Source organism: Panulirus ornatus, chromosome 4 (assembly GCF_036320965.1).
Source record: "Panulirus ornatus isolate Po-2019 chromosome 4, ASM3632096v1, whole genome shotgun sequence".
Classification (NCBI taxonomy): Eukaryota; Metazoa; Arthropoda; class Malacostraca; order Decapoda; family Palinuridae; genus Panulirus; species Panulirus ornatus.
Genome location: NC_092227.1, coordinates 3,170,430 through 3,195,735, shown reverse-complemented (window position 1 = coordinate 3,195,735; position 25,306 = coordinate 3,170,430). Strand labels below are relative to the sequence as shown.

The following is a 25,306-nucleotide window of genomic DNA, read 5'->3' as shown; positions in this document are numbered from 1 at the left end:
AAGAAAAAGAACATCAGAAGAATTTACAAAGAAAGTAAGTCACTTGTCAGCGTCTGGTGATCCTTGCTGGTGTATAGAGAAAGAAATGTTCAGAAGGATGGTCACACCCTCACATGTTGGACCGAGAGTGTGTGTATCGCTAGTTTGTAAGCGGGCATCGCTAAATTCCTCGCCTCCCTTGACAAAGGTCTAGAGGAAGGTACTAAAAGGCTCGACCTGAAGGACAGGGAGAAAACGAACATACAGAGTGTTGTTCACACTGGGAGAGACAGGAGACCAAGGGAGACTTGGGCGAATACACTCTGTTCACACTGGGAGAGACAGGAGACCAAGGGAGACTTGGGCGAACACACTGCGTTCACACTGGGAGAGACAGGAGACCAAGAGAGACTTGGGCGAACATACTGTGTTCACACTGGGAGAGACAGGAGACCAAGAGAGACTTGGGCGAACATACTGTGTTCACACTGGGAGAGACAGGAGATCAAGGGAGACTTGAGGGCACATACTCTGTTCACACTGGGAGAGACAGAAGACCAAGTGAGACTTAAGTATGACTTTGAAAGTTTCTGAATCGACCTGACAATGTTGATATTGTAACAGATCTTCGACGTTGGCCGCGAATGATGAACACGAGGAGATAACAGAAGACTGGTTAGAAAATATGTGAAGAGCCACTTCTGTGGCGGTAGAATGTATGTGAAGATAGATTTCTATAGCAGTGGAATATTTGAAAAATCTATGCTGTAAGTGATAGGAATTATATATAGATGATGAACAGTCGCTTAAAAGATTGTATGATATGGACATTTTAAGACATGAGGCTCGCAGAGTTGAAGAAACCTCACTCGTACTGTAGAGTTAGTTCGTCACACACGCACACACACACACACACACACACACACACACACACACACACACACACACACACAGTCAGTGTACAGACATGGTACATGTGTGCAAATTAGGGTGTTGAATAAACACAGGGAAGAGCTCCTGAGTTATATTCCTCTAACGTTTCAGCTTGAGCAGCCTTCGTCAGAGAAACTGGAACACATGTATATATATATATATATATATATATATATATATATATATATATATATATATATATATATATATATATATGCATAGGGGAGAGAGAATACTTCCCACGTATTCCCTGCGTGTCGTTGAAGGCGACTAAAAGGAGAGGGAGCGGGGAGCTGGAAATCCTCCCCTCCTGTTTTACTCTTCCAAAAGAAGGAATAGAGAAGGGGGCCAAGTGAGGATTTTCCCCTCTAAGGCTCTGTCCTCTCGTCTTGACGTTACCTCGCTAACGCGGGCGATGGCGAATATGTATAAGTAGAAAATATGTATATGTATATGTATATGAGGCATAAGGACTATGGTAGTAATGAATGATTGATATTATCATCAGTTTTTTGACTGGATAACGTCAGAGGGAGGGAGAGGAAAGTGACCATTAGGATGAGAGTGTAACCTGGTGTCTGGACGCCATGGTTGGACGTTGGTCAGGTCTGGCGACTGCTGGAGGAGGAGTCTTACCATATTGGCCACCAGGTCTTCGGGGTCGGGGGGGGGGGGATGTGTCTTGTGACCTAAAGACTGGGGGCCAGAGACCGCGGGTTTGAGACTGAGGCCAGAGACCTAAGGCCAAAGTCTAAGACAAGAGATCGAAGGCTAGACACTATGGCCAGAAACCAGGGACCAGTGGCTGAGGTCAGAGACCAAGTCTGGAGATCAAGGCCGAAGACCAAAGCCAGAAACCAGTGCCAGGGACCAGTGGCCAGAGACCAAAGCCTGAGACTAATACCAGAGACCAAAGCCAGTGACCAGAACCAAAAGACCATCGCCGGGGAGGACCAGACGAGAGACCAGAACAGTGCCGGCGGTGAGGTTGGAACGCCAAGACAACCAGCAGTTGACATCAGGTCGTCGATAAGGAGGAAGTGTGGAGTGGGAGGAGGAGGAGGACAACAGGTGAAGGACTCTGTTGAGAATGAAGAAAGCCTTTGCAACTGGGCGTTTCGTGAGCTGAGGGTTTGAAAGAAGCTTCAGGAAAGAAGCGCTCGTGGTACTGGATAGTGTTGGGTGTAGGGTGTAATGCTGGAGGGCAGAGGTGTGTGTGTGTGTGTCTGTGTGTGAGGGAGGGAGGGTTGGAGGGAGGGACGTGGTGGAGTTTGATGGAGAGGCAGGCACAGTTCTCCTTCATCCTTGTGGTCAGTCACACGTGAAGCTCGGATACCAGACAACGCGATGAAGAAGAAAAAAAAAAAAGAAAAATAAACACGGAAGCTCCAAGCTTTACAACTGTATATCTCAAGCTGTTTCTAAGAACACAGCTTGAAAATGCCCTTGCGAGAATACAGTCGAAAAAAAGCTTGAAGCTTCCGTGTGTCTCTTTTTCTCTCCAGGGAGTTTACTCCTGTATTATTACAGTAGAAATCCAATCAGCGTAAGATGAGTTATAAGGGGGACCGTAACACCCCTTCAAGCGTTGCCTGACGCCCTCCACTTCAACACAAGTTTGCACAAGATTCTGTTACGTTGGGGGGGGGGGGGGGGGGTAGGGCTGCTGTGTTTGCACTGACGTGGGGGTTTAATTTTAGCCTCTATATATCCGGTTTATGTAGTGGCCCCCCCGTCATACCTTCTTTGTATTGCGGCTACCTAGTTGGTTTATTGTACTTGGGAGTGGGGCGATGGTTTATTTTTGGACTGTGCTGTTGGTTTTATATTCGTATTTTGCTGGAGGTGGTGGGGGGGGGGGGGTGTAGTTGGTATTTTGGGTTACGGTATGGGTTTATATTTGGTTCGTGGTGTTGGTTTCTATTCGGGCTGGTGGTGGTTTACAGTCGGGTTGTGGTGTGGGTTTATATTTGTACTGTGGTGTTGGTTTAGATCTGGGCCCCTGGTTTATGTATGCTCTTTTTACCTATTGTATGTTTAGGCGTTCTATATGGTTTATGTGTGGACTGAGATGTTGGTTTATGTTTAGCCTATATGTCCGGTTTATGTATTGGCCTCGTACCTCGTGTATATCTTAACTCTCTCTCTCTGGTTTATGTTTGCGACGGTGGCGCTGTTTTATATTTATTGTGTGTGTGTGTTCTGGGTCATGGTTTATCTTCGTACCCTGCCCTCATCTGGGATCTTTCCTTAGTATTTATTTAAGGTCAGTCGTCTGCATGACTCGTGTTTAGTTATTAGTTTATCGAAATACATCTCGATTCCGTACCGGGTTTATATATTTTTCTCCTCAGCCTGGTTTGATGTTGGGTTTAACCCTTTTGTTTCACATTTAGTCGTATATACTTTGATTCACATTAGGGCTCAGCGCGTGGTTTATATTTGAGCCTCATACCTGGTTTATATTGGGTTTCATACTTGGTTTATACTTGGGCCTTATACTTGGATTTTACTTGGGCCTTATACCTGCTATATATTTCTGCCTTATACCTAGTATTCATATAAGTCTTATACCTGGTTTATGTTTGAGCCTTATACCTGGTGTTCATTACGGTCTTATACTCTGTCTTTGTCAGTGCTTTCTCCATTACTTTTTCCAGCCTGTCTTTGTGCTGATCAAACTGTGGTTTACACTGTGTCTCCTGGCACCATATGCTCCCCCATATGTGTGTGTGTGTGTGTGTGTGTGTGTGTGTGTGTGTGTGTGTATGTGTGTGTGTGTGTGTGTGTGTGTGTTGCGGGGAGAAAATTGTACACGTGTTGCAACGTCTCTTAATTTTGTGAATATCTACCATGTCTTTAATCGTGTGTGTGTGTATATACACACCTACATACATACACACCCTAGCCTATGCCAGGTACCTATTCATCGACCAGTCCCGAGGGGAGGGATGAACACCTGGGTTGGGTGTGGGTCGACTGCCTAGCCCCAAGGATTCGAACTCATTTTGTACCTAGCACCACAGTTTGTCTGTAGCCATACACTGCTGGGGACCTGTGAATACGATGGAACGACCCTTGAGTATGACAGCACGACCCATGAGTACGATGGTACGACCCTTGCGTACGACGTTACAACATTTAAGAACGGCAATACGACGGTGCGACCCTTGAGCACGATGATACGACCCTTGAGCACGATGTACGACCCTTGAGCATGATGGTACGACCCTTGAGCACGACGGTACGACCCTTGAGCACGACGGTACGACCCTTGAGCACGATGGTACGACCCATGAGCACGATGGTACCACCCTTGAGCACGGCGGTACGACCCTTGAGCACGACGGTACGACCCTTGAGCACGACGGTACGACCCTTGAGCACGACGGTACGACCCTTGAGCACGATGTACGACCCTTGAGCACGACGGTACGACCCTTGAGCACGACGGTACGACCCTTGAGCACGACGGTACGACCCTTGAGCACGACGGTACGACCCTTGAGCATGATGGTACGACCCTTGAGCACGACGGTACGACCCTTGAGCACGACGGTACGACCCTTGAGCACGACGGTACGACCCTTGAGCACGACGGTACGACCCTTGAGCACGACGGTACGACCCTTGAGCACGACGGCACGACCCTTGAGCACGACGGTACGACCCTTGAGCACGACGGTACGACCCTTGAGCACGACGGTACGACCCTTGAGCATGATGGTACGACCCTTGAGCACGACGGTACGACCCTTGAGCACGACGGTACGACCCTTGAGCACGACGGTACGACCCTTGAGCACGACGGTACGACCCTTGAGCACGACGGTACGACCCTTGAGCACGACGGTACGACCCTTGAGCACGACGGTACGACCCTTGAGCACGACGGTACGACCCTTGAGCACGACGGTACGACCCTTGAGCACGACGGTACGACCCTTGAGCACGACGGTACGACCCTTGAGCACGACGGTACGACCCTTGAGCACGACGGTACGACCCTTGAGCACGACGGTACGACCCTTGAGCACGACGGTACGACCCTTGAGCATGATGGTACGACCCTTGAGCACGATGTACGACCCTTGAGCACGACGGTACGACCCTTGAGCACGATGTACGACCCTTGAGCACGACGGTACGACCCTTGAGCATGATGGTACGACCCTTGAGCACGACGGTACGACCCTTGAGCACGACGGTACGACCCTTGAGCATGATGGTACGACCCTTGAGCACGACGGTACGACCCTTGAGCACGACGGTACGACCCTTGAGCACGACGGTACGACCCTTGAGCACGACGGTACGACCCTTGAGCACGACGGTACGACCCTTGAGCACGACGGTACGACCCTTGAGCACGACGGTACGACCCTTGAGCACGACGGTACGACCCTTGAGCACGACGGTACGACCCTTGAGCACGACGGTACGACCCTTGAGCACGACGGTACGACCCTTGAGCACGACGGTACGACCCTTGAGCACGACGGTACGACCCTTGAGCACGACGGTACGACCCTTGAGCACGATGTACGACCCTTGAGCACGACGGTACGACCCTTGAGCATGATGGTACGACCCTTGAGCACGACGGTACGACCCTTGAGCACGACGGTACGACCCTTGAGCACGACGGTACGACCCTTGAGCACGACGGTACGACCCTTGAGCACGACGGTACGACCCTTGAGCACGACGGTACGACCCTTGAGCACGACGGTACGACCCTTGAGCACGACGGTACGACCCTTGAGCACGACGGTACGACCCTTGAGCACGACGGTACGACCCTTGAGCACGATGTACGACCCTTGAGCACGACGGTACGACCCTTGAGCACGATGTGACGACCCTTGAGCACGACGGTACGACCCTTGAGCACGACGGTACGACCCTTGAGCACGACGGTACGACCCTTGAGCACGACGGTACGACCCTTGAGCACGACGGTACGACCCTTGAGCACGACGGTACGACCCTTGAGCATGATGGTACGACCCTTGAGCACGACGGTACGACCCTTGAGCACGACGGTACGACCCTTGAGCACGACGGTACGACCCTTGAGCACGACGGTACGACCCTTGAGCACGACGGTACGACCCTTGAGCACGACGGTACGACCCTTGAGCATGATGGTACGACCCTTGAGCATGATGGTACGACCCTTGAGCATGATGGTACGACCCTTGAGCATGATGGTACGACCCTTGAGCACGATGTACGACCCTTGAGCACGACGGTACGACCCTTGAGCACGACGGTACGACCCTTGAGCACGACGGTACGACCCTTGAGCACGACGGTACGACCCTTGAGCACGACGGTACGACCCTTGAGCACGACGGTACGACCCTTGAGCACGACGGTACGACCCTTGAGCACGACGGTACGACCCTTGAGCACGACGGTACGACCCTTGAGCACGACGGTACGACCCTTGAGCACGACGGTACGACCCTTGAGCACGACGGTACGACCCTTGAGCACGACGGTACGACCCTTGAGCACGACGGTACGACCCTTGAGCACGACGGTACGACCCTTGAGCACGACGGTACGACCCTTGAGCACGACGGTACGACCCTTGAGCACGACGGTACGACCCTTGAGCACGACGGTACGACCCTTGAGCACGACGGTACGACCCTTGAGCACGACGGTACGACCCTTGAGCATGATGGTACGACCCTTGAGCACGACGGTACGACCCTTGAGCACGACGGTACGACCCTTGAGCACGATGTACGACCCTTGAGCACGACGGTACGACCCTTGAGCACGATGTACGACCCTTGAGCACGACGGTACGACCCTTGAGCACGACGGTACGACCCTTGAGCACGACGGTACGACCCTTGAGCACGACGGTACGACCCTTGAGCACGACGGTACGACCCTTGAGCACGACGGTACGACCCTTGAGCACGACGGTACGACCCTTGAGCACGACGGTACGACCCTTGAGCACGACGGTACGACCCTTGAGCACGACGGTACGACCCTTGAGCACGACGGTACGACCCTTGAGCACGACGGTACGACCCTTGAGCACGACGGTACGACCCTTGAGCACGACGGTACGACCCTTGAGCACGACGGTACGACCCTTGAGCACGACGGTACGACCCTTGAGCACGACGGTACGACCCTTGAGCACGACGGTACGACCCTTGAGCACGACGGTACGACCCTTGAGCACGACGGTACGACCCTTGAGCACGACGGTACGACCCTTGAGCACGACGGTACGACCCTTGAGCACGACGGTACGACCCTTGAGCACGACGGTACGACCCTTGAGCACGACGGTACGACCCTTGAGCACGACGGTACGACCCTTGAGCACGACGGTACGACCCTTGAGCACGACGGTACGACCCTTGAGCACGACGGTACGACCCTTGAGCACGACGGTACGACCCTTGAGCACGACGGTACGACCCTTGAGCACGATGTACGACCCTTGAGCACGACGGTACGACCCTTGAGCACGACGGTACGACCCTTGAGCACGACGGTACGACCCTTAAAATCCCACGTATTAAGGGGCCCGGGGATAGAAGATGGGATAATAATATGTGTGCATTCGTATCTCTGCTTAGTCAACGGCGTTGAATACGAGGCAGTTTTAACCCTTACTTCATTTCCACTTTGCTTTGGCCTCAGCGGGAATTACTACAGTCTGGTTGATTTTGATAAGAACACGACATATATCTTTTTTTTTCTTTTTTATCTTACGTTGGTGTTTGCTGATGATGCCATGACGGACGTATTCCATAAAGTCATTTGTCTACTATAAAGACAAAATGGCTTCAATGTGAAGTTCTAGGCCGGGAGACAGCGCCTCAAATAGATGGCTTGACTCGACCCCCTCGACCTTTTTTTTGTTTCACTTTTGTGGATGATAACTCCTTCTTCCATGCCACCTCGGTAGTATTACCTACCCGAGTTCGTTTGTTTAATCTTTTCGGCTGGAATGGGCTGGATGTCTCCACATGACAGTGTTTTCAGTAAGATTTCTATGGATATAAAGTATGTACAGCAACACTGTACCAGTGTGTGTAAGTGTATAGAGACCAGTCATGCTCTTCCCTGATCTGTCTTCCCACAAGGTTCACGTCTGCCTCTACGCGCGGACTCATACCTGGAGAGGAGAGTGTGTGAATGCGACTCCAAGTGAGTGTCTGTGTGTGTGTGTGTAAAGCTTCAGGTTTGGTCCTGTCCCTGTGTCGTGATATTGGGACGTTTCGTCCCGCATTTCGAACTGTTCGGAGCCGGACGGTGAAGCTTCATCTCTGGGAGGGAGATATGCGTGTGTGTGTGTGTGTGTGTGTGTGTGTGTGTGTGTGTGTGTGTTTGTGTGTGTGTGTGTGTGTGTGTATCTCCAAGGCAGGAGCGACCCCCAGGTCACAAGAGGTCAGGTCCCTTCCTCTCTCTATATAAATCCGTAAGCTGTTAAGGGGGTCAATGGCGGACACCTTCGGTCATTTACCAGATCCAAGTATGGAGTTTATAAGCCTGGCGTCGGTCACTGTGTGATATGATCTTATTTACGTCGGTGGACAGACAGAACAGACAGACGGACAGACGGACGGACAGACGGACAGACAGGCGGACGGACGGACGCTGCCACTACCCTACCGCTGGGCCACGCGCGCCCAGGACTCCGTAATGAAGGAGGAACCAGCAGAGACCCTGCAGGGGTCGATCTCATCCACGTCAGGAACCAGTGATACCATTCCCATTAGTCGTCTGCTGTAGAGGTTATCTTAATCCCCTGCAGAGGTTATCTTAATCCCCTGTAGAGGTTATCTTAATCCCCTGTAGAGGTTATCTTAATCCCCTGTAGAGGTTATCTTAATCCCCTGCAGAGGTTATCTTAATCCCCTGTAGAGGTTATCTTAATCCCCTGTAGAGGTTATCTTAATCCCCTGTAGAGGTTATCTTAATCCCCTGCAGAGGTTATCTTAATCCCCTGTAGAGGTTATCTTAATCCCCTGTAGAGGTTATCTTCATCAGGTTCAGCTTTTGCTCTCTCAGTCTCATGTTGTATACAAGACTTGGTCCATAGAGAACGTGAAACTGGAAATGCATTGAAGACTGCCTCTCTCTCTCTCCTCTCTCTCTCTCTCTCTCTCTCTCTCTCTCTCTCTCTCTCTCTCTCTCTCTCTCTCTCTCTCTCTCCTTTTCCAACCTCCCAACTCGAGCGGAGGTTAGTCCACTGGCAGGAAAAAAACTTCGCCCCTTCCCCTCCCCGCCTTTCCTTGCCAGGTAGGAGACGGCGGGAGGGGGGGGGGGGGGAATTCCCTGCCAGGCGGGAGAGAAAATCCTTGCTTCATCTCCCTCCCCCGTCCCCCTCCCTTCCTCCCTCCTACAGCCACGTCTTCTTCGTCTTCCACCGGATACAAACATCCTTACGGGTCCTGCACGCCAGGGTCATCACCCCCGGCCAACCTCACCCCGCAAGTGTCAGATGACCTGGTTTCCCGCGCTTATGGCACCCATGATTGACCTTATGAAATACCTACGGAATCCCAGGCGCCATTAGTGAAGGCACGACGGCCCGGCCCGCCACGGCCCAGCAGGTCTCGTACAGATGAAGTGATCGGATCCTGGAAGAATATGTGCGAGAACGGAGTGTGGGTACTTGCATACCTCCATTTGGCGTTTTATCGAAAAAAATGATATGTTGAGGTGGCCGACATCTGTGTTGCTGCTTTATATAGACGTAACGGGGTTTGCAAGGACGCCGGGCTGGAAATGATAATTTGCTGGAATGGGGCGTACTGGAAGAGTTGTCCTGGAGTCTGGGAGACGGAGATGTGCTCAAATGAGGTATTACCGGCGACGCTAGAGGGAAGAAAGAAAACGTTTGGAGGTGTCAGAGGTGGAAGGGGCGGAGGGGAAAAGGGGGGGGGAAGGAGCCGTTTGCTGTTTTTTTTTTTTTTTTTGCATGTGTGTGTGTGTGTGTGTGTGTATGCACGACAGCCGCCCTAAGAGCGTGTCTGGCCGTGCCAGGTTCCAATATGTCCGTCAAATCTGTCAAGTGCTGTCTAATTCGCACGCGAGGTCTTGGTACGGGGGAGGGGAGGGGAGGAGGGGAGACACATGCTTGCATCTCAATTTTGACTCCAGCTTTGACAGCTACAGACGAGGAGGAGGGAGGAGGAGGAGGAGGAGGAGGCGGGCGGAGCCTCCCGGAAATAGCGGCGAGCCGATTGGTCCGCGGGGGTCCGCCTCCGCGTGGCGATTGGCCGTCGGGGCGCCGAGGCGCCGGAGGGAGGCGGGGCTGTGGGCGGTGGCGGGCGGCACCCGCGCCAGCCGCCGCCGGCCGCTCGGCCGACCCTCCTCAGCCGCGAGATAAAATGAAACTCACTCGCGGGAGAAAATTGGTGTAAACCTCCTGAAGAGATTAGTTAGCGGCGGCGGCGTAAATGGAAAATATTTTTTTAGATGGTTTGCGAGTGTCGTGAGGCGGCAGGAGGTGGTAGCAGCAGCAGCAGCAGCAGCGGCGGCGGTGGTGGTGGTGGTGTAGTCGTTGTGGTGATGGTGGTGCTTGCGGAGGCGGTGGCGGCGGGCAGCAGCAGCAGCAGAGCACGGCGGCAGGAGGAGGTGTAACTAAACTTACCCACCGCTTTGGAAAAGGAGCAGTTGTGGTGGTGGTGGAGGTGTGGTGGTGGTGGTAGTGTGGCGTGTGTGTGTGTGGTGGGTGCTGGTGATGCCTCCGCCGCGCCGCTAACCTGCCTGCCTTGCCCCCCCCCTCTCTCTCTCTCTCTCTCTCTCTCTCTGTCTCTCTGCCTCTCTGTCTCTCTATCTCACCTCGTCCGCCTCGCGTAATACCAGGCCCTCCCTCCCCCACAACAGGTAAGTCTACCTCCTTTTTTTTTTAAATTTATTGCGGTTTAAAAATTGATTTTTTTTTTTTTCCGTGGCGTGAGATATGGTCGACCGGTCGACCAGCCGGCCGACCAGGTGAGGTTAGCACAGGTATCGGCCGGCACGGGCTTGTGTGTGTGTGTGTGTGTGTGTGTTTGTTCCCCCCCCCCCCCCCGGGAGGCGGCGCCCAGTCCGCGGGCGTGTAGGGTTGGGTGTGACGCTCCGGGCGGGGATGAGGGCTCCGGGCGGCCGTGGAAAGGCGGGTCGGTTGCCGGCGGGCGGGTCACGGCCGCCGGGGTGTAAGATGACCCGCTATTATGTCAACCACCGGGCCCCTGCTCCCCTCTCTCTCTCCCCAGACACCCTGCCCGCCCCTCCCGCCCAGCCACCCATTCAAAAGAACAATCCCAGTGGGAACGGTCGTTACCAAGCCGCCCACCGCCCACAGACCCCGACCCACTCGCCCGGCTGCCCGCCCACCGCCCACTTCATCCTCCCTCCCGTCCTCTCCATACGAACCTTGTCCTCTCCAGGCTTGCCCCTGTCCCCTCCACATTGTTCCTGTCCTCTCCAGATTGCCCATGTCCTCTCCCACTTGTCCTAGTCGATACATAAACGATTTAACGGACAACAACGAACTGCTCGTTACCGGCTGAATCAACCCCACACATAACTACCATCGTAACTATCCTCACCCGTAACTACCATCGGAACTGTCCTCACCCTTAACTACCAACGGAACTAACCTAACTAATAACTACCAACGGAACCAACCTAACTAATAACTACCAACGGAACTACCCTAATCGATAACTACTCATAGAACTAAAGCCGTCAGTAACCGCAGAAACTGACTGACGCATCATTCCAAACCATTAACGTCGCGTTGTCTTCAGCAGCTCAGGACAGTTTTAACGAATCGCTTACCCGAAATCGGAATTAGATTACGAGGTTTATAGAAAGAATTAATTCCACGTAATTTCTCCGAGGAAGAAGCACGTTTTTTTTTTTCTCCAGTAAATAGAAAACGTAATTAAATTCTCTTGCAGCGTAAAGAGAATGAATTAATCCTTTCGCTACTTAAAAGAATATATTTATTTGTTCACAGAAATGTATTTTTGTGAACAATTTCTATTTTCTATAATTTTGTTCAAATGCAAATTGGTGAAAGTGAAGATCTGTTAATAACTTCGTGGTTTACACTACAATGTGCTCCTGTACAGTGAATTGTTATCCCGCATACCGAAGTGTTATCTTTTGTGTCGCCATGTTATCTTGTACGTCATGTTATCTTGTACACTGTCATGTTTTCTTGTACATCATATTATCTTGTACACCGTCATGTTATCTTGTACATCATATTATCATGTACACCGTCATGTTATCTTGTACACCGTCGTGTTGTACATCGTCGTTATCTTATATACCGTCATTTTATCTTGTACATTGTCATGTTATCATATACACCGTCATGTTATCTTGTACACCGTCATGATATCTTGTACACCGTCATGTCATCTTGTACACCGTCATGTCATCTTGTACACCGTCATGTCATCTTGTACACCGTCATGTTATCTTGTACATCATGTTATCTTGTACACTATCATGTAATCTTGTACACCGTCATGTTATCTTGCACACTGTAATGTTATATACCGCCGTGTTGTCTTCTTCGCCGCTGTGTTATCTTCATCACAATGTTATCTTGTACCTAGCAGTGTCCTCTTCTCCACCGCCGTGTTATCTTCTCCGCAGTGTTATCTTGCACCTAGTCATGTTCTCTTGAACATCGTCTTATCTTGCATAGATTAGTGTTATCTTGCATATAGCATTGTTCTCCAGTACACCGCGTTGTCATCTTTTACACCACCCTGTTATCTGGTACATCGCAGTGTTATCTTCTAAATCATCATGTTATCTTGTGCACTGCGGTGTTATCTTCCGTATAGCATTGCTCTTTACGCCGCCGTGTTACCGTATATTCCGCAGTGTTATCTTGTACATCACCATGTTATTTTGTATACTGGAGTGTTATCTTGTACATCACCATGTTATCTTGTGTACTGGAGTGTTATCTTGTACATCACCATGTTATCTTGTATATTGGAGCTGTTATCTTGTATAGAGTATTGTTCTCTTCTACACCGCAGTGTTATCGTGTACACCGCCGTGTTATCTTTTATATTGGAGTTTTCTCTTGTACGTTGCAATGTTATCTTGTACAGGACAGTGCTGACTTATCTTTGCTGTATTTTCTTGTACAACACAGTGTTTTGCTGTGCATCGTGGTGTTACCATGTATATCTTAAGTGTTCTTTCGTACACCACAGTGTTATCCTGTACAACGTAGTGTTATCTTTTATATTGTAGTGTTCTCTTGTACACCAGTGTTCTGTTGTCCATCGTGGCGTTATTTGGATATCGTGGTGTTTTTTTTGTACACTACAGTGTTATCTTGTACATCACAGTGTTATCTTGTATACGGCAGTGTTCAGTTGTACATCAGTGCTGTCTTGTCCAGGCCAGTGTTCTCATGTACGCCAGAGTATATTTGTTGATACACCACATCTATGTCTTATGCACCATAGTGTTCTCTAGTACGCCAGAGTGTTCTTTAGCGCACCATAGTGTTCTCTAGTACGCCAGAGTGTTCTTCAGTACAGCATTGTGTTCTCTAGTACACCACAGTGTTTTATAGTACACTATAACCTACTCCTATTCGCCATAGTGTTCTCTAGTACAACACAGTGTTCCTTAGTGCTTCGTGGTGTTCTCTAGGCCACCATAATGTTCTCTGGTACACCACAGTGTTCTTTAAGGCACTACAGTGTTCTCTAGTAAACCTTAATATTCCCCAGTACATTAAATTGTTCTTTGTGCTCCCAGTATGTTCTGTAGTACACCACAGTGTTCTATAGCGCACCATAGTGTTCTCTATTACGCGAAATTGTTTTCTAGCACAATTAATGTTCTGTACATTAGAATGTGCACTAAAGTCTTGTGCAAAACGGCTTATGGGTGATTTACTAAATTTTGTGATACTTTGAAAGTTTGTAAAATAAAGGTCTGGCATGATAAACACTAAATCTGATATTCTGAAGAAAAAATGTCGCTGTAAATTGACGAATATTTGTAAATAAATGTATGAGCGTTTGTAAAAGACACGGGCATCGAGGTTCTCAGTGTAAAACAGTAATTAAGCTTTTGCCAAATGAAGGTTGAAATGGGCGGAAGTATCAGAATTGTAAATTTTGAAGTAAAACACGTGTTTTAGATAGTTTGAAGTAAATGTCATTTTGTTTTAGAATATTTCAATGAAGTAAAAAAGAATCGTCAAATATTTGGGTTTCTGAAGTTCATGTTTATTATTTACGGTTAAGATATCTAGATTGGGGTGGCCACCACATGTTTGATGTGTAACATGATATAAACTGAGGTTATATATATATATATATATATATATATATATATATATATATATATATATATATATATATATATATATATATATATATTCTAATATCGCTGGTTTCCATGTTATCAAGATTGGGTTGTTATGTTTGAGGTTATTGTGAGTGAAGGGAGGGGTTAAGTCTAAAGTGTGGAGGGGTATAGTTTTAATGGGTTCGTGTGGTGGGGTATAATCTTCGTATAGGGTACATCATACTTCCCGCTGCTGCCCTGTATCTACCACCATACCTCCCGCTGCTGCCCTGTATCTACCACCATACCTCCCGCTGCTGCCCTGTATCTACCACCATACCTCCCGCTGCTGCCCTGTATCTACCACCATACCTCCCGCTGCTGCCCTATATCTACTTCCATACATCATGCTGCTGCCCTGTATCTACCACCATACCTCCCGGTGCTGCCTTGTATCTACCACCATACCTCCCGCTGCTGCCTTATATCTACCACCATACCTCTCGCTGCTGCCTTATATCTACCACCATACCTCCCGCTGCTGCCTTATATCTACCACCATACCTCCCGCTGCTGCCTTATATCTACCACCATACCTCTCGCTGCTGCCTTATATCTACCACCATAACCTCCCTTTGTTGGCATTTATCTGCTTCGGTAGTTGTTATGTGACAGAACATTTGATAGAAATTATTTGATTATTTGATAGTTTTGATAGAGGATTCTGAGACGTGTGATACCGTATGTTGATTAAGAGGTTACACACACACACACACACACACACACACACACACACACACACACACAGAGCTACAGGAAGGGACCTTACAGACAGATGACATTTGGATCAGCTTAATGTTATTATCATATAATGACTAAAACCCCCTTCACTGTAAAACGAACAAGTGAAGCAGCGAGTGAGTTAGACTGTAAACATTCATATCAGTGAATATAAACATAGTTGATACATACTGTTGGATAAACCACATAAAACATAGGTTGTTAAGGTAATACATCGGTTGTAAGAAGTAATAGGTTGTAACGAGTTACAGACTGGTTGTAAGTAGTAATAGACAGGTTGTAACGAGTTACAGACTGGTTGTAAGTAGTAATAGACAGGTTGTAACGAGTTACAGACTGGTTGTAAGTAGTAATAGACAGGTTGTAACGAGTTACAGACTGGTTGTAAGTAGTAATAGACAGGTTGTAACGAGTTACAGACTGGTTGTAAGTAGTAATAGACAGGTTGTAACGAGTTACAGACTGGTTGTAAGTAGTAATAGACAGATTGTAACGAGTTACAGACTGGTTGTAAGTAGTAATAGACAGGTTGTAACGAGTTACAGACTGGTTGTAAGTAGTAATAGACAGGTTGTAACGAGTTACAGACTGGTTGTAAGTAGTAATAGACAGGTTGTAACGAGTTACAGACTGGTTGTAAGTAGTAATAGACAGGTTGTAACGAGTTACAGACTGGTTGTAAGTAGTAATATACAGGTTGTAACGAGTTACAGACTGGTTGTAAGTTGTAATAGACAGGTTGTAACGAGTTACAGACTGGTTGTAAGTTGTAATAGACAGGTTGTAACGAGTTACAGACTGGTTATAAGTTGTAATAGACAGGTTGTAACGAGTTACAGACTGGTTGTAAGTTGTAATAGACAGGTTGTAACGAGTTACAGACTGGTTGTAAGTTGTAATAGACAGGTTGTAACGAGTTACAGACTGGTTGTAAGTTGTAATAGACAGGTTGTAACGAGTTACAGACTGGTTGTAAGTAGTAATAGACAGATTGTAACGAGTTACAGACTGGTTGTAAGTAGTAATAGACAGATTGTAACGAGTTACAGACGGGTTGTAAGTAGTAATAGACAGATTGTAACGAGTTACAGACTGGTTGTAAGTAGTAATAGACAGATTGTAACGAGTTACAGACTGTTGTAAGTTGTAATAGACAGGTTGTAACGAGTTACAGACTGGTTGTAAGTAGTAATAGACAGATTGTAACGAGTTACAGACGGGTTGTAAGTAGTAATAGACAGATTGTAACGAGTTACAGACTGTTGTAAGTTGTAATAGACAGGTTTGTAACGAGTTACAGACTGGTTGTAAGTAGTAATAGACAGGTTGTAACGAGTTACAGACTGGTTGTAAGTTGTAATAGACAGGTTGTAACGAGTTACAGACTGGTTATAAGTTGTAATAGACAGGTTGTAACGAGTTACAGACTGTTGTAAGTTGTAATAGACAGGTTGTAACGAGTTACAGACTGGTTGTAAGTAGTAATAGACAGGTTGTAACGAGTTACAGACTGTTGTAAGTTGTAATAGACAGGTTGTAACGAGTTACAGACTGGTTGTAAGTAGTAATAGACAGATTGTAACGAGTTACAGACTGGTTATAAGTTGTAATAGACAGGTTGTAACGAGTTACAGACTGGTTGTAAGTAGTAATAGACAGATTGTAACGAGTTACAGACTGGTTATAAGTTGTAATAGACAGGTTGTAACGAGTTACAGACTGGTTATAAGTTGTAATAGACAGGTTGTAACGAGTTACAGACTGGTTGTAAGTAGTAATAGACAGGTTGTAACGAGTTACAGACTGGTTGTAAGTAGTAATAGACAGGTTGTAACGAGTTACAGACTGGTTGTAAGTAGTAATAGACAGGTTGTAACGAGTTACAGACTGGTTGTAAGTTGTAATAGACAGGTTGTAACGAGTTACAGACTGGTTGTAAGTAGTAATAGACAGATTGTAACGAGTTACAGACTGTTGTAAGTTGTAATAGACAGGTTGTAACGAGTTACAGACTGTTGTAAGTTGTAATAGACAGGTTGTAACGAGTTACAGACTGGTTATAAGTTGTAATAGACAGGTTGTAACGAGTTACAGACTGGTTGTAAGTAGTAATAGACAGATTGTAACGAGTTACAGACTGGTTATAAGTTGTAATAGACAGGTTGTAACGAGTTACAGACTGGTTGTAAGTAGTAATAGACAGGTTGTAACGAGTTACAGACTGGTTATAAGTTGTAATAGACAGGTTGTAACGAGTTACAGACTGGTTATAAGTTGTAATAGACAGGTTGTAACGAGTTACAGACTGGTTGTAAGTAGTAATAGACAGGTTTGTAACGAGTTACAGACTGGTTGTAAGTAGTAATAGACAGATTGTAACGAGTTACAGACTGGTTATAAGTTGTAATAGACAGGTTGTAACGAGTTACAGACTGTTGTAAGTTGTAATAGACAGGTTGTAACGAGTTACAGACTGGTTGTAAGTAGTAATAGACAGATTGTAACGAGTTACAGACTGGTTATAAGTTGTAATAGACAGGTTGTAACGAGTTACAGACTGTTGTAAGTTGTAATAGACAGGTTTGTAACGAGTTACAGACTGGTTGTAAGTAGTAATAGACAGATTGTAACGAGTTACAGACTGGTTGTAAGTAGTAATAGACAGATTGTAACGAGTTACAGACTGGTTATAAGTTGTAATAGACAGGTTGTAACGAGTTACAGACTGGTTATAAGTTGTAATAGACAGGTTGTAACGAGTTACAGACTGTTGTAAGTTGTAATAGACAGGTTGTAACGAGTTACAGACTGGTTGTAAGTAGTAATAGACAGATTGTAACGAGTTACAGACTGGTTGTAAGTAGTAATAGACAGGTTGTAACGAGTTACAGACTGGTTGTAAGTTGTAATAGACAGGTTGTAACGAGTTACAGACTGTTGTAAGTTGTAATAGACAGGTTGTAACGAGTTACAGACTGTTGTAAGTTGTAATAGACAGGTTGTAACGAGTTACAGACTGGTTGTAAGTAGTAATAGACAGATTGTAACGAGTTACAGACTGGTTGTAAGTAGTAATAGACAGGTTGTAACGAGTTACAGACTGGTTATAAGTTGTAATAGACAGGTTGTAACGAGTTACAGACTGGTTGTAAGTTGTAATAGACAGGTTGTAACGAGTTACAGACTGGTTGTAAGTAGTAATAGACAGATTGTAACGAGTTACAGACTGGTTGTAAGTTGTAATAGACAGGTTGTAACGAGTTACAGACTGGTTATAAGTTGTAATAGACAGGTTGTAACGAGTTACAGACTGGTTATAAGTTGTAATAGACAGGTTGTAACGAGTTACAGACTGGTTGTAAGTAGTAATAGACAGATTGTAACGAGTTACAGACTGGTTATAAGTTGTAATAGACAGGTTGTAACGAGTTACAGACTGGTTATAAGTTGTAATAGACAGGTTGTAACGAGTTACAGACTGGTTATAAGTTGTAATAGACAGGTTGTAACGAGTTACAGACTGGTTGTAAGTAGTAATAGACAGGTTGTAACGAGTTACAGACTGTTGTAAGTTGTAATAGACAGGTTGTAACGAGTTACAGACTGGTTGTAAGTTGTAATAGACAGGTTGTAACGAGTTACAGACTGTTGTAAGTTGTAATAGACAGGTTGTAACGAGTTACAGACTGGTTGTAAGTAGTAATAGACAGATTGTAACGAGTTACAGACTGGTTATAAGTTGTAATAGACAGGTTGTAACGAGTTACAGACTGGTTGTAAGTTGTAATAGACAGGTTGTAACGAGTTACAGACTGTTGTAAGTTGTAATAGACAGGTTGTAACGAGTTACAGACTGTTGTAAGTTGTAATAGACAGGTTGTAACGAGTTACAGACTGGTTATAAGTTGTAATAGACAGGTTGTAACGAGTTACAGACTGGTTATAAGTTGTAATAGACAGGTTGTAACGAGTTACAGACTGGTTATAAGTTGTAATAGACAGGTTGTAACGAGTTACAGACTGGTTATAAGTTGTAATAGACAGGTTGTAACGAGTTACAGACTGGTTGTAAGTAGTAATAGACAGATTGTAACGAGTTACAGACTGTTGTAAGTTGTAATAGACAGGTTGTAACGAGTTACAGACTGGTTATAAGTTGTAATAGACAGGTTGTAACGAGTTACAGACTGGTTGTAAGTAGTAATAGACAGATTGTAACGAGTTACAGACTGGTTATAAGTTGTAATAGACAGGTTGTAACGAGTTACAGACTGGTTATAAGTTGTAATAGACAGGTTGTAACGAGTTACAGACTGGTTATAAGTTGTAATAGACAGGTTGTAACGAGTTACAGACTGTTGTAAGTTGTAATAGACAGGTTGTAACGAGTTACAGACTGGTTGTAAGTAGTAATAGACAGATTGTAACGAGTTACAGACTGGTTATAAGTTGTAATAGACAGGTTGTAACGAGTTACAGACTGGTTATAAGTTGTAATAGACAGGTTGTAACGAGTTACAGACTGGTTTTCTGTGAGCTAATTTCCTTTAACATTTTTTTTCCACACTTTAATTATAGTTCGGATTATTATTTTTTTTTTCAATTTTCCCCCTTGCGACAGATTTTAATTCCGAGGGTTTAAACAAGGTAGTCTTTTTTTTCATTATTTCCCGGGAGAAATCGTGTTTTGCAGAAATGATGGATTCATGCATTACGGTGTTATCACATTCTCTGAGATGACTTGCTCAGATAACGAGTGGTAATTAAGCTGTTCATTGCTGATGACGATGAATGTGTTGTTCACAGGTCCTTTATTGTGTCATGTGCAAAATGTACATATTTATCTCTTTTTTTCTTGAGTGGACTTATTTTGTACCACTATCGTGATTATATATATATATATATATATATATATATTATATATATATATATATATATATATATATATATATATATATATATATATATATATATATATATATATGCTCTGTCAACAAACTAAAGGCGTGTTAGTGTGTACTTTTTTCCCTCCTGACGCTGTTAATTTGGTGCGAGATGAACTGGTGTGGCCGAGGCAGGCGAGCACAAGGAACCTCAGGCCCGCCAGCAGCCAGTCTGCCAACACCTGCGCACATTACAGCCGTTGTACACACCTTTTCTTGATGTATATATATATTCATCTGTCTGAATGTTGGCGATGCGGGGTTACCTGACTGTGTTTGCATGTAGTTACACCGTGAAATGGAGGGAGAAAAAGAAGAAGTCACCTTAGGTGAGGTGGTATCATGATCAATGGACGGAAAGGAGTACAGTTTCATTAAATACCTCGATCCAGAAGGAGTTCATCATTTCCCTGCTGCTGGATGGGGTGCAGCGTTGAAGCTAATCGCCTGATATCAGTTTGCTAAATCTTATCCGTTGAAAATATAGTGAAATAAAAAATTAACTAATTGATGATTGTACGACTCTTGAACTCGAAGGTACGACCCTTAGTTTTGACGACCTGGTTATAAACTTGCTCCTGAAGATGGTGTTATAGAAGATAAACTGTGATACCCAGGGGTCGTATACTGTCGTTGTTTATGGGTCGTGCACCATCGTACTCAAGAACCACACCGTCGTGCTCAAAGGTCGTATACCATCGTACTCAAAGGTCGTATACCATCGTGCTCAGAGGTCGTATATCGACGTGTTCAAAGGTCGTATACCGTCGTGCTCATAGGTCGTGTACCATCGTACTCAGAGGTCGTATATCGACACGTTCAAAGGTCGTATACCGACGTGTTCAAAGGCCGTATATCGTCGTGAACGCGGGTCGTTCACCGTCGTGTTCAAAGGTCGTCTACCGTCGTGTTCATGAGTTTCCGTGGTGTGTTGCGAGCCATCGCCACATCGTGATAAACCCAGTCGTTTCCCACCCGATTCCTTCATCGGAAGTGGTCTGTTGGTGTCTTCAAAATCACCCCTGGCCGATGTATCGGGCCGTAGTTAGCCCCGGCTCTTATATGACGCAGTGTGCTGCCATATTACCCTTGGCCGATATATCGGATGATGCGCTGTTTTGTAATATCACATCCGGGGCCGATATATCACGTGACGTAATATCCTGCGATATCATCCTCAGCCGATATATCGGAAGGTGTGGTGTCCATTGATAATATCCTGGGCCATTATATCGGATGCTGTGTAATGATATTTTCCTGGGCTGATCAATATCGGATAATGCAACGTCTCATAATATCATCCTTGGCCGATAATTGGATGACACAGAGTCCAGAAATATTCATCTTTCCCGATATATCGGCGCTCATAAGCTTCTGGTGATTCGTGGTAAAAGATACTGGAGTAGTATTGGCCGATATATCGGCATCAGTGGAAATGTGGTAATTCATGATTATGTATCTTTTGATATAATCATTGGCCGATAATTATCAGGGACAGTATTAGATTCATGTTGTAATATCCGGTAATGATATCGGCCGATATGTTGGCACATCTGGTGATGTATGATGCCGTGTTCCATATCATCTTCAGCCGATATATCGGATACTAAAGTATGATATTGTTAGCCGATATATCGGATGATATAATATTTCATCGGATTATAAATGGTTGGTTATCGTATGATGCATTATCCCATAACATTCCACTCGTCAGTGTATCGGATAATGATATATCCTGTAATATTCTTATGGGCCGATATATCGAATGATTCAATAGTTCTTTAGTATCATACTCTACTGATATATCGAATGGCGATATATCTCATGGTGTTATACTAGGACAATATATCGGATGATGCAGTCTCTCGTAACATTACATTAGGCCAAATTATCAACATCACTTAGGCTCTGGAAATATATATATATATATATATATATATATATATATATATATATATATATATATATATATATATATATATATATATATATATATGTATGTATGTATGTGTGTGTGTGTGTGTGTGTGTGTGTGTGTGTGTGTGTGTGTGTGTGTGTTCTCTAAATCCTTCATCATGCAATGCAATTAAAAGTATTTAACTCTTTTACGTTAGCTTTACGGTGCTACTGAAAATATAATTATGATATAATCTTAATGTAATTTGTCATTGTCAGTAACAATATTTTCTAATCTTTTGATAATCGCGTTGTAGTTACGACATTTTGATTGGCATTTATTTTCGTAGACTGTGAGTATAACTGCATAATACTTAGATAATTGATTACTTTCAGTAATAAACAATTAAATTGTTAATTTAACGTCAGTTGCTTCGGAAAACAAGAGACGATGACATAAACGAGCAGAGAATATTGCAGAATAATGGCGTAGATGTAGAAAATATCCTACAAAATACAACGGAAGTTAGAGCACACAACATCTGTTCTTCCGTCAACATCGAAATCAAACAGTGATGGTTGTTTAGCCCAAGTGTTTTACCTGCGTGTGTTGTTTGCAGGTCACTGTCAACATGTTTGTAGTTCCATTTTAACTACAGATTGTATGTAGAGTTAATTAGACATGGGCTCCTCACATCGCTTAACAGATCCCCCCCATTTCATTTCATCTGTTGAACTGGTCTTACCCCGTTGTTTGCATGGTCTTACCCCGTTGTTTGCATGGTTTAGTCTGTTTTCTTCTGTTTATGATGTCGATATCATTATTAATCTTATGAATTACTGACACTCTCTTGTTTTTCCTAACTATGTCATTTCTCTCTATTTACCCCTCTCTCAAGTTCGTCTTCTTAACTCACGTACGTCCTTTTTTTTGTTTTTCTTCTGCTAAATGGGATGAATTCACACCCAAAATCATTTTCCATTCTTACATTCATATATTAGCATAAAGAAGATATAGGTAATCTATTACTGGTAGTCACCAATGTGTGGTCAACAGGTAAGCCGTTTTCTAATAACATTGTATGGTGCGTCGAGTGAAATCATCACTTCAAAAAAACACACACACACACAAAAAGGAATTTTCTTGTTTATGAAGAAAACAAATAAATGTCAGTGACAGCTTGGTGTGTTTGTTGATGTAACAGTCTCAGTGACGTTAGAATTTGCTTCACAACTGAACAGTTGTTATACTAAAGTAGTTTATCAACAAAGCTGTTTAGCGGACGCATTTATTTCATGGTGTTTTTTTTTAACCAGACACCAAGTGACTAATATGTTAAGAACTAGCCGGCTATTTGACCGCTGAGCAACGCAAGCCTCACCACTACTGCTAATATGGAATTATGTTATCATTATTTTTCTGCTGTTCTTAGCGATATATATGGAAAGGATGTACACGAGATGGAATTTGATATTCATATTTTTTTCCTGTTATATAACTTCAAATTTAAGGCGTTAAGACAAAGTAATATGATTCTTTTTCATAATTTTTTTTTCTAAGAAATGAATTTGAAGACAAGAAGCTTCTTGGCTTATTAACATAAGTATGTTTTATTTCTGAGGAAGTTTTCAAACTAGAAAAAAAAAAGAAAGAAATTTAGCGATTTGGATAGTTGGTTGGTGACCCCGGGCATTGATCCCAGTAAGGGTCGTTAAGGTGGTCAACATGGTCATAACCACCACCTTATGATGGTGTTAGGATGGTACATTGTGTTAAGAATCATTCTAAACCCTCACGTACAGGTTTACCGTCCATATGGCCCACATTGCCGTTAGGAAAGGTAATTGTAGAAGCATATAAACTACTCCTGTTTATATGGTCCTTTTCCGAGGGTAATTTCGAGTGATTTTTGCTTAATTTGCTAACGCTCTTCCGAAAGCGCAGAACCAAGAATATCATTTTATAAATTTTTTATGAATTTCTTATCCGAGTCATCCCAAAGGAAGTATTCCAGCGTTATTTTATGAAATTATATATATATATATATATATATATATATATATATATATATATATATATATATATATATATATATATATATATATATATATATATATATATATATATATATATATTACCATACGGCAAGGATCTAGAAATAAACCCATTTTTATATTTTCCAGGGAAAATATCATGGAAGATATGCCAGTCCCTCTATTTCCCTCCCCAGCGAAAAAAGCTAACTCATCTCGAGTCAAGTTATCATAGTGAGGTGAGGGGAGGTCGTGCACTCAGCCAGATGTATATATATTGGTCGTGAGTGCCAATTAGGTCCGCTGCGAAAACTAATTTGTCTCAGTAGTGGATCAGACACAGCACTAACTGCTAGGACGACATTTTTTTTTCCTAGCGTCACTGACAAGGATAGCGGTGCAAAACAGCGTCTGCATAAAGGATACTTATAACGAAATTAATTTCGTTATACCACACATTACCTTACACGTCACACGTAGTGTCATGAAATTTACACGAGTATTTCCTAAAATTAGGTAGGTTTTTTTTTTTTTTAAGGTAATACTCTTATACACGTCCTTATTTTGCCCTCAGATGTCCTGACAGTTTGGCTGTAGATCCTAAAATTGTGTTAGACGTCTTTAAATCGTCGGCAGGTTTAACATGCAGTATGTGAGCCACGGACTACTGAAATTGCCGCCAGGGGTCCGAAAATTGTACATTGCACTGAAAGGAAATCTGATGCGTATGTGTATGTGTGTAGGTCAGAGAGAGAGAGAGAGAGAGAGAGAGAGAGAGAGACCCTTCAGTAGAATCATCTTTCAAAATGTTCATGAAACAAGGTAAACTGCAACTTATATTATTCGTAATGTCGTTGATACTGTGACAACATATTGTCTTGAATTTATGATTTCAAGTGCAGTCTTCATTTTGGCAAGAAAATCTTGTTTGGGTATTAGGCCTATCAACAGTCAGGGTCATCATTAAGGCCGCCACCAGACGTTATATCCACGAACCGAAAATTTTGTGAACACCTTCTGCAGGTGTTGAGGGATCATTGTGAGATTATACACACTGACCGGTCATCATATAACACTATGCATGTAGCCCATTATGTAAATGACCTGTGAGCAAAGGGTGAGAATATATTGAAAAAAAAAATATGCAGGCATGAACATACTATTATGTTAATGGTATAAAATAGCGAGGGTGACTAGATATGTAGATACGCTGGTTGCGTACGAATCAATTCCTTATTCAAAATACAGATTGTCCTGTCAGTGTCTCATGTATAATTATTGTCATTTATGAACCGTTCATTTTTCACTTCTTTCAAAAATTGAAATAATTACTCTTCTGTGTATTTATCTAATCTTATTTTGCCTGTTTCTCGTGATCAAATCTTTCCGATACGTCTTGTAAG

At 44.5% G+C, this 25,306-nt stretch overlaps 1 protein-coding gene across 1 annotated transcript in view; it reads left to right on the top strand.

Moving 5' to 3' along the window:
• The first annotated feature begins 10,274 nt into the window (after positions 1 to 10,274).
• Positions 10,275 to 25,306, top strand: part of eya (eya transcriptional coactivator and phosphatase 2) — a 271,419-nt gene continuing 256,387 nt past the window's right edge. The window contains exon 1 of the mRNA XM_071692443.1: positions 10,275 to 10,791. The gene's annotated coding sequence lies outside the window, so the exon portion shown is untranslated. The remainder of the gene's footprint in view (positions 10,792 to 25,306) is intronic.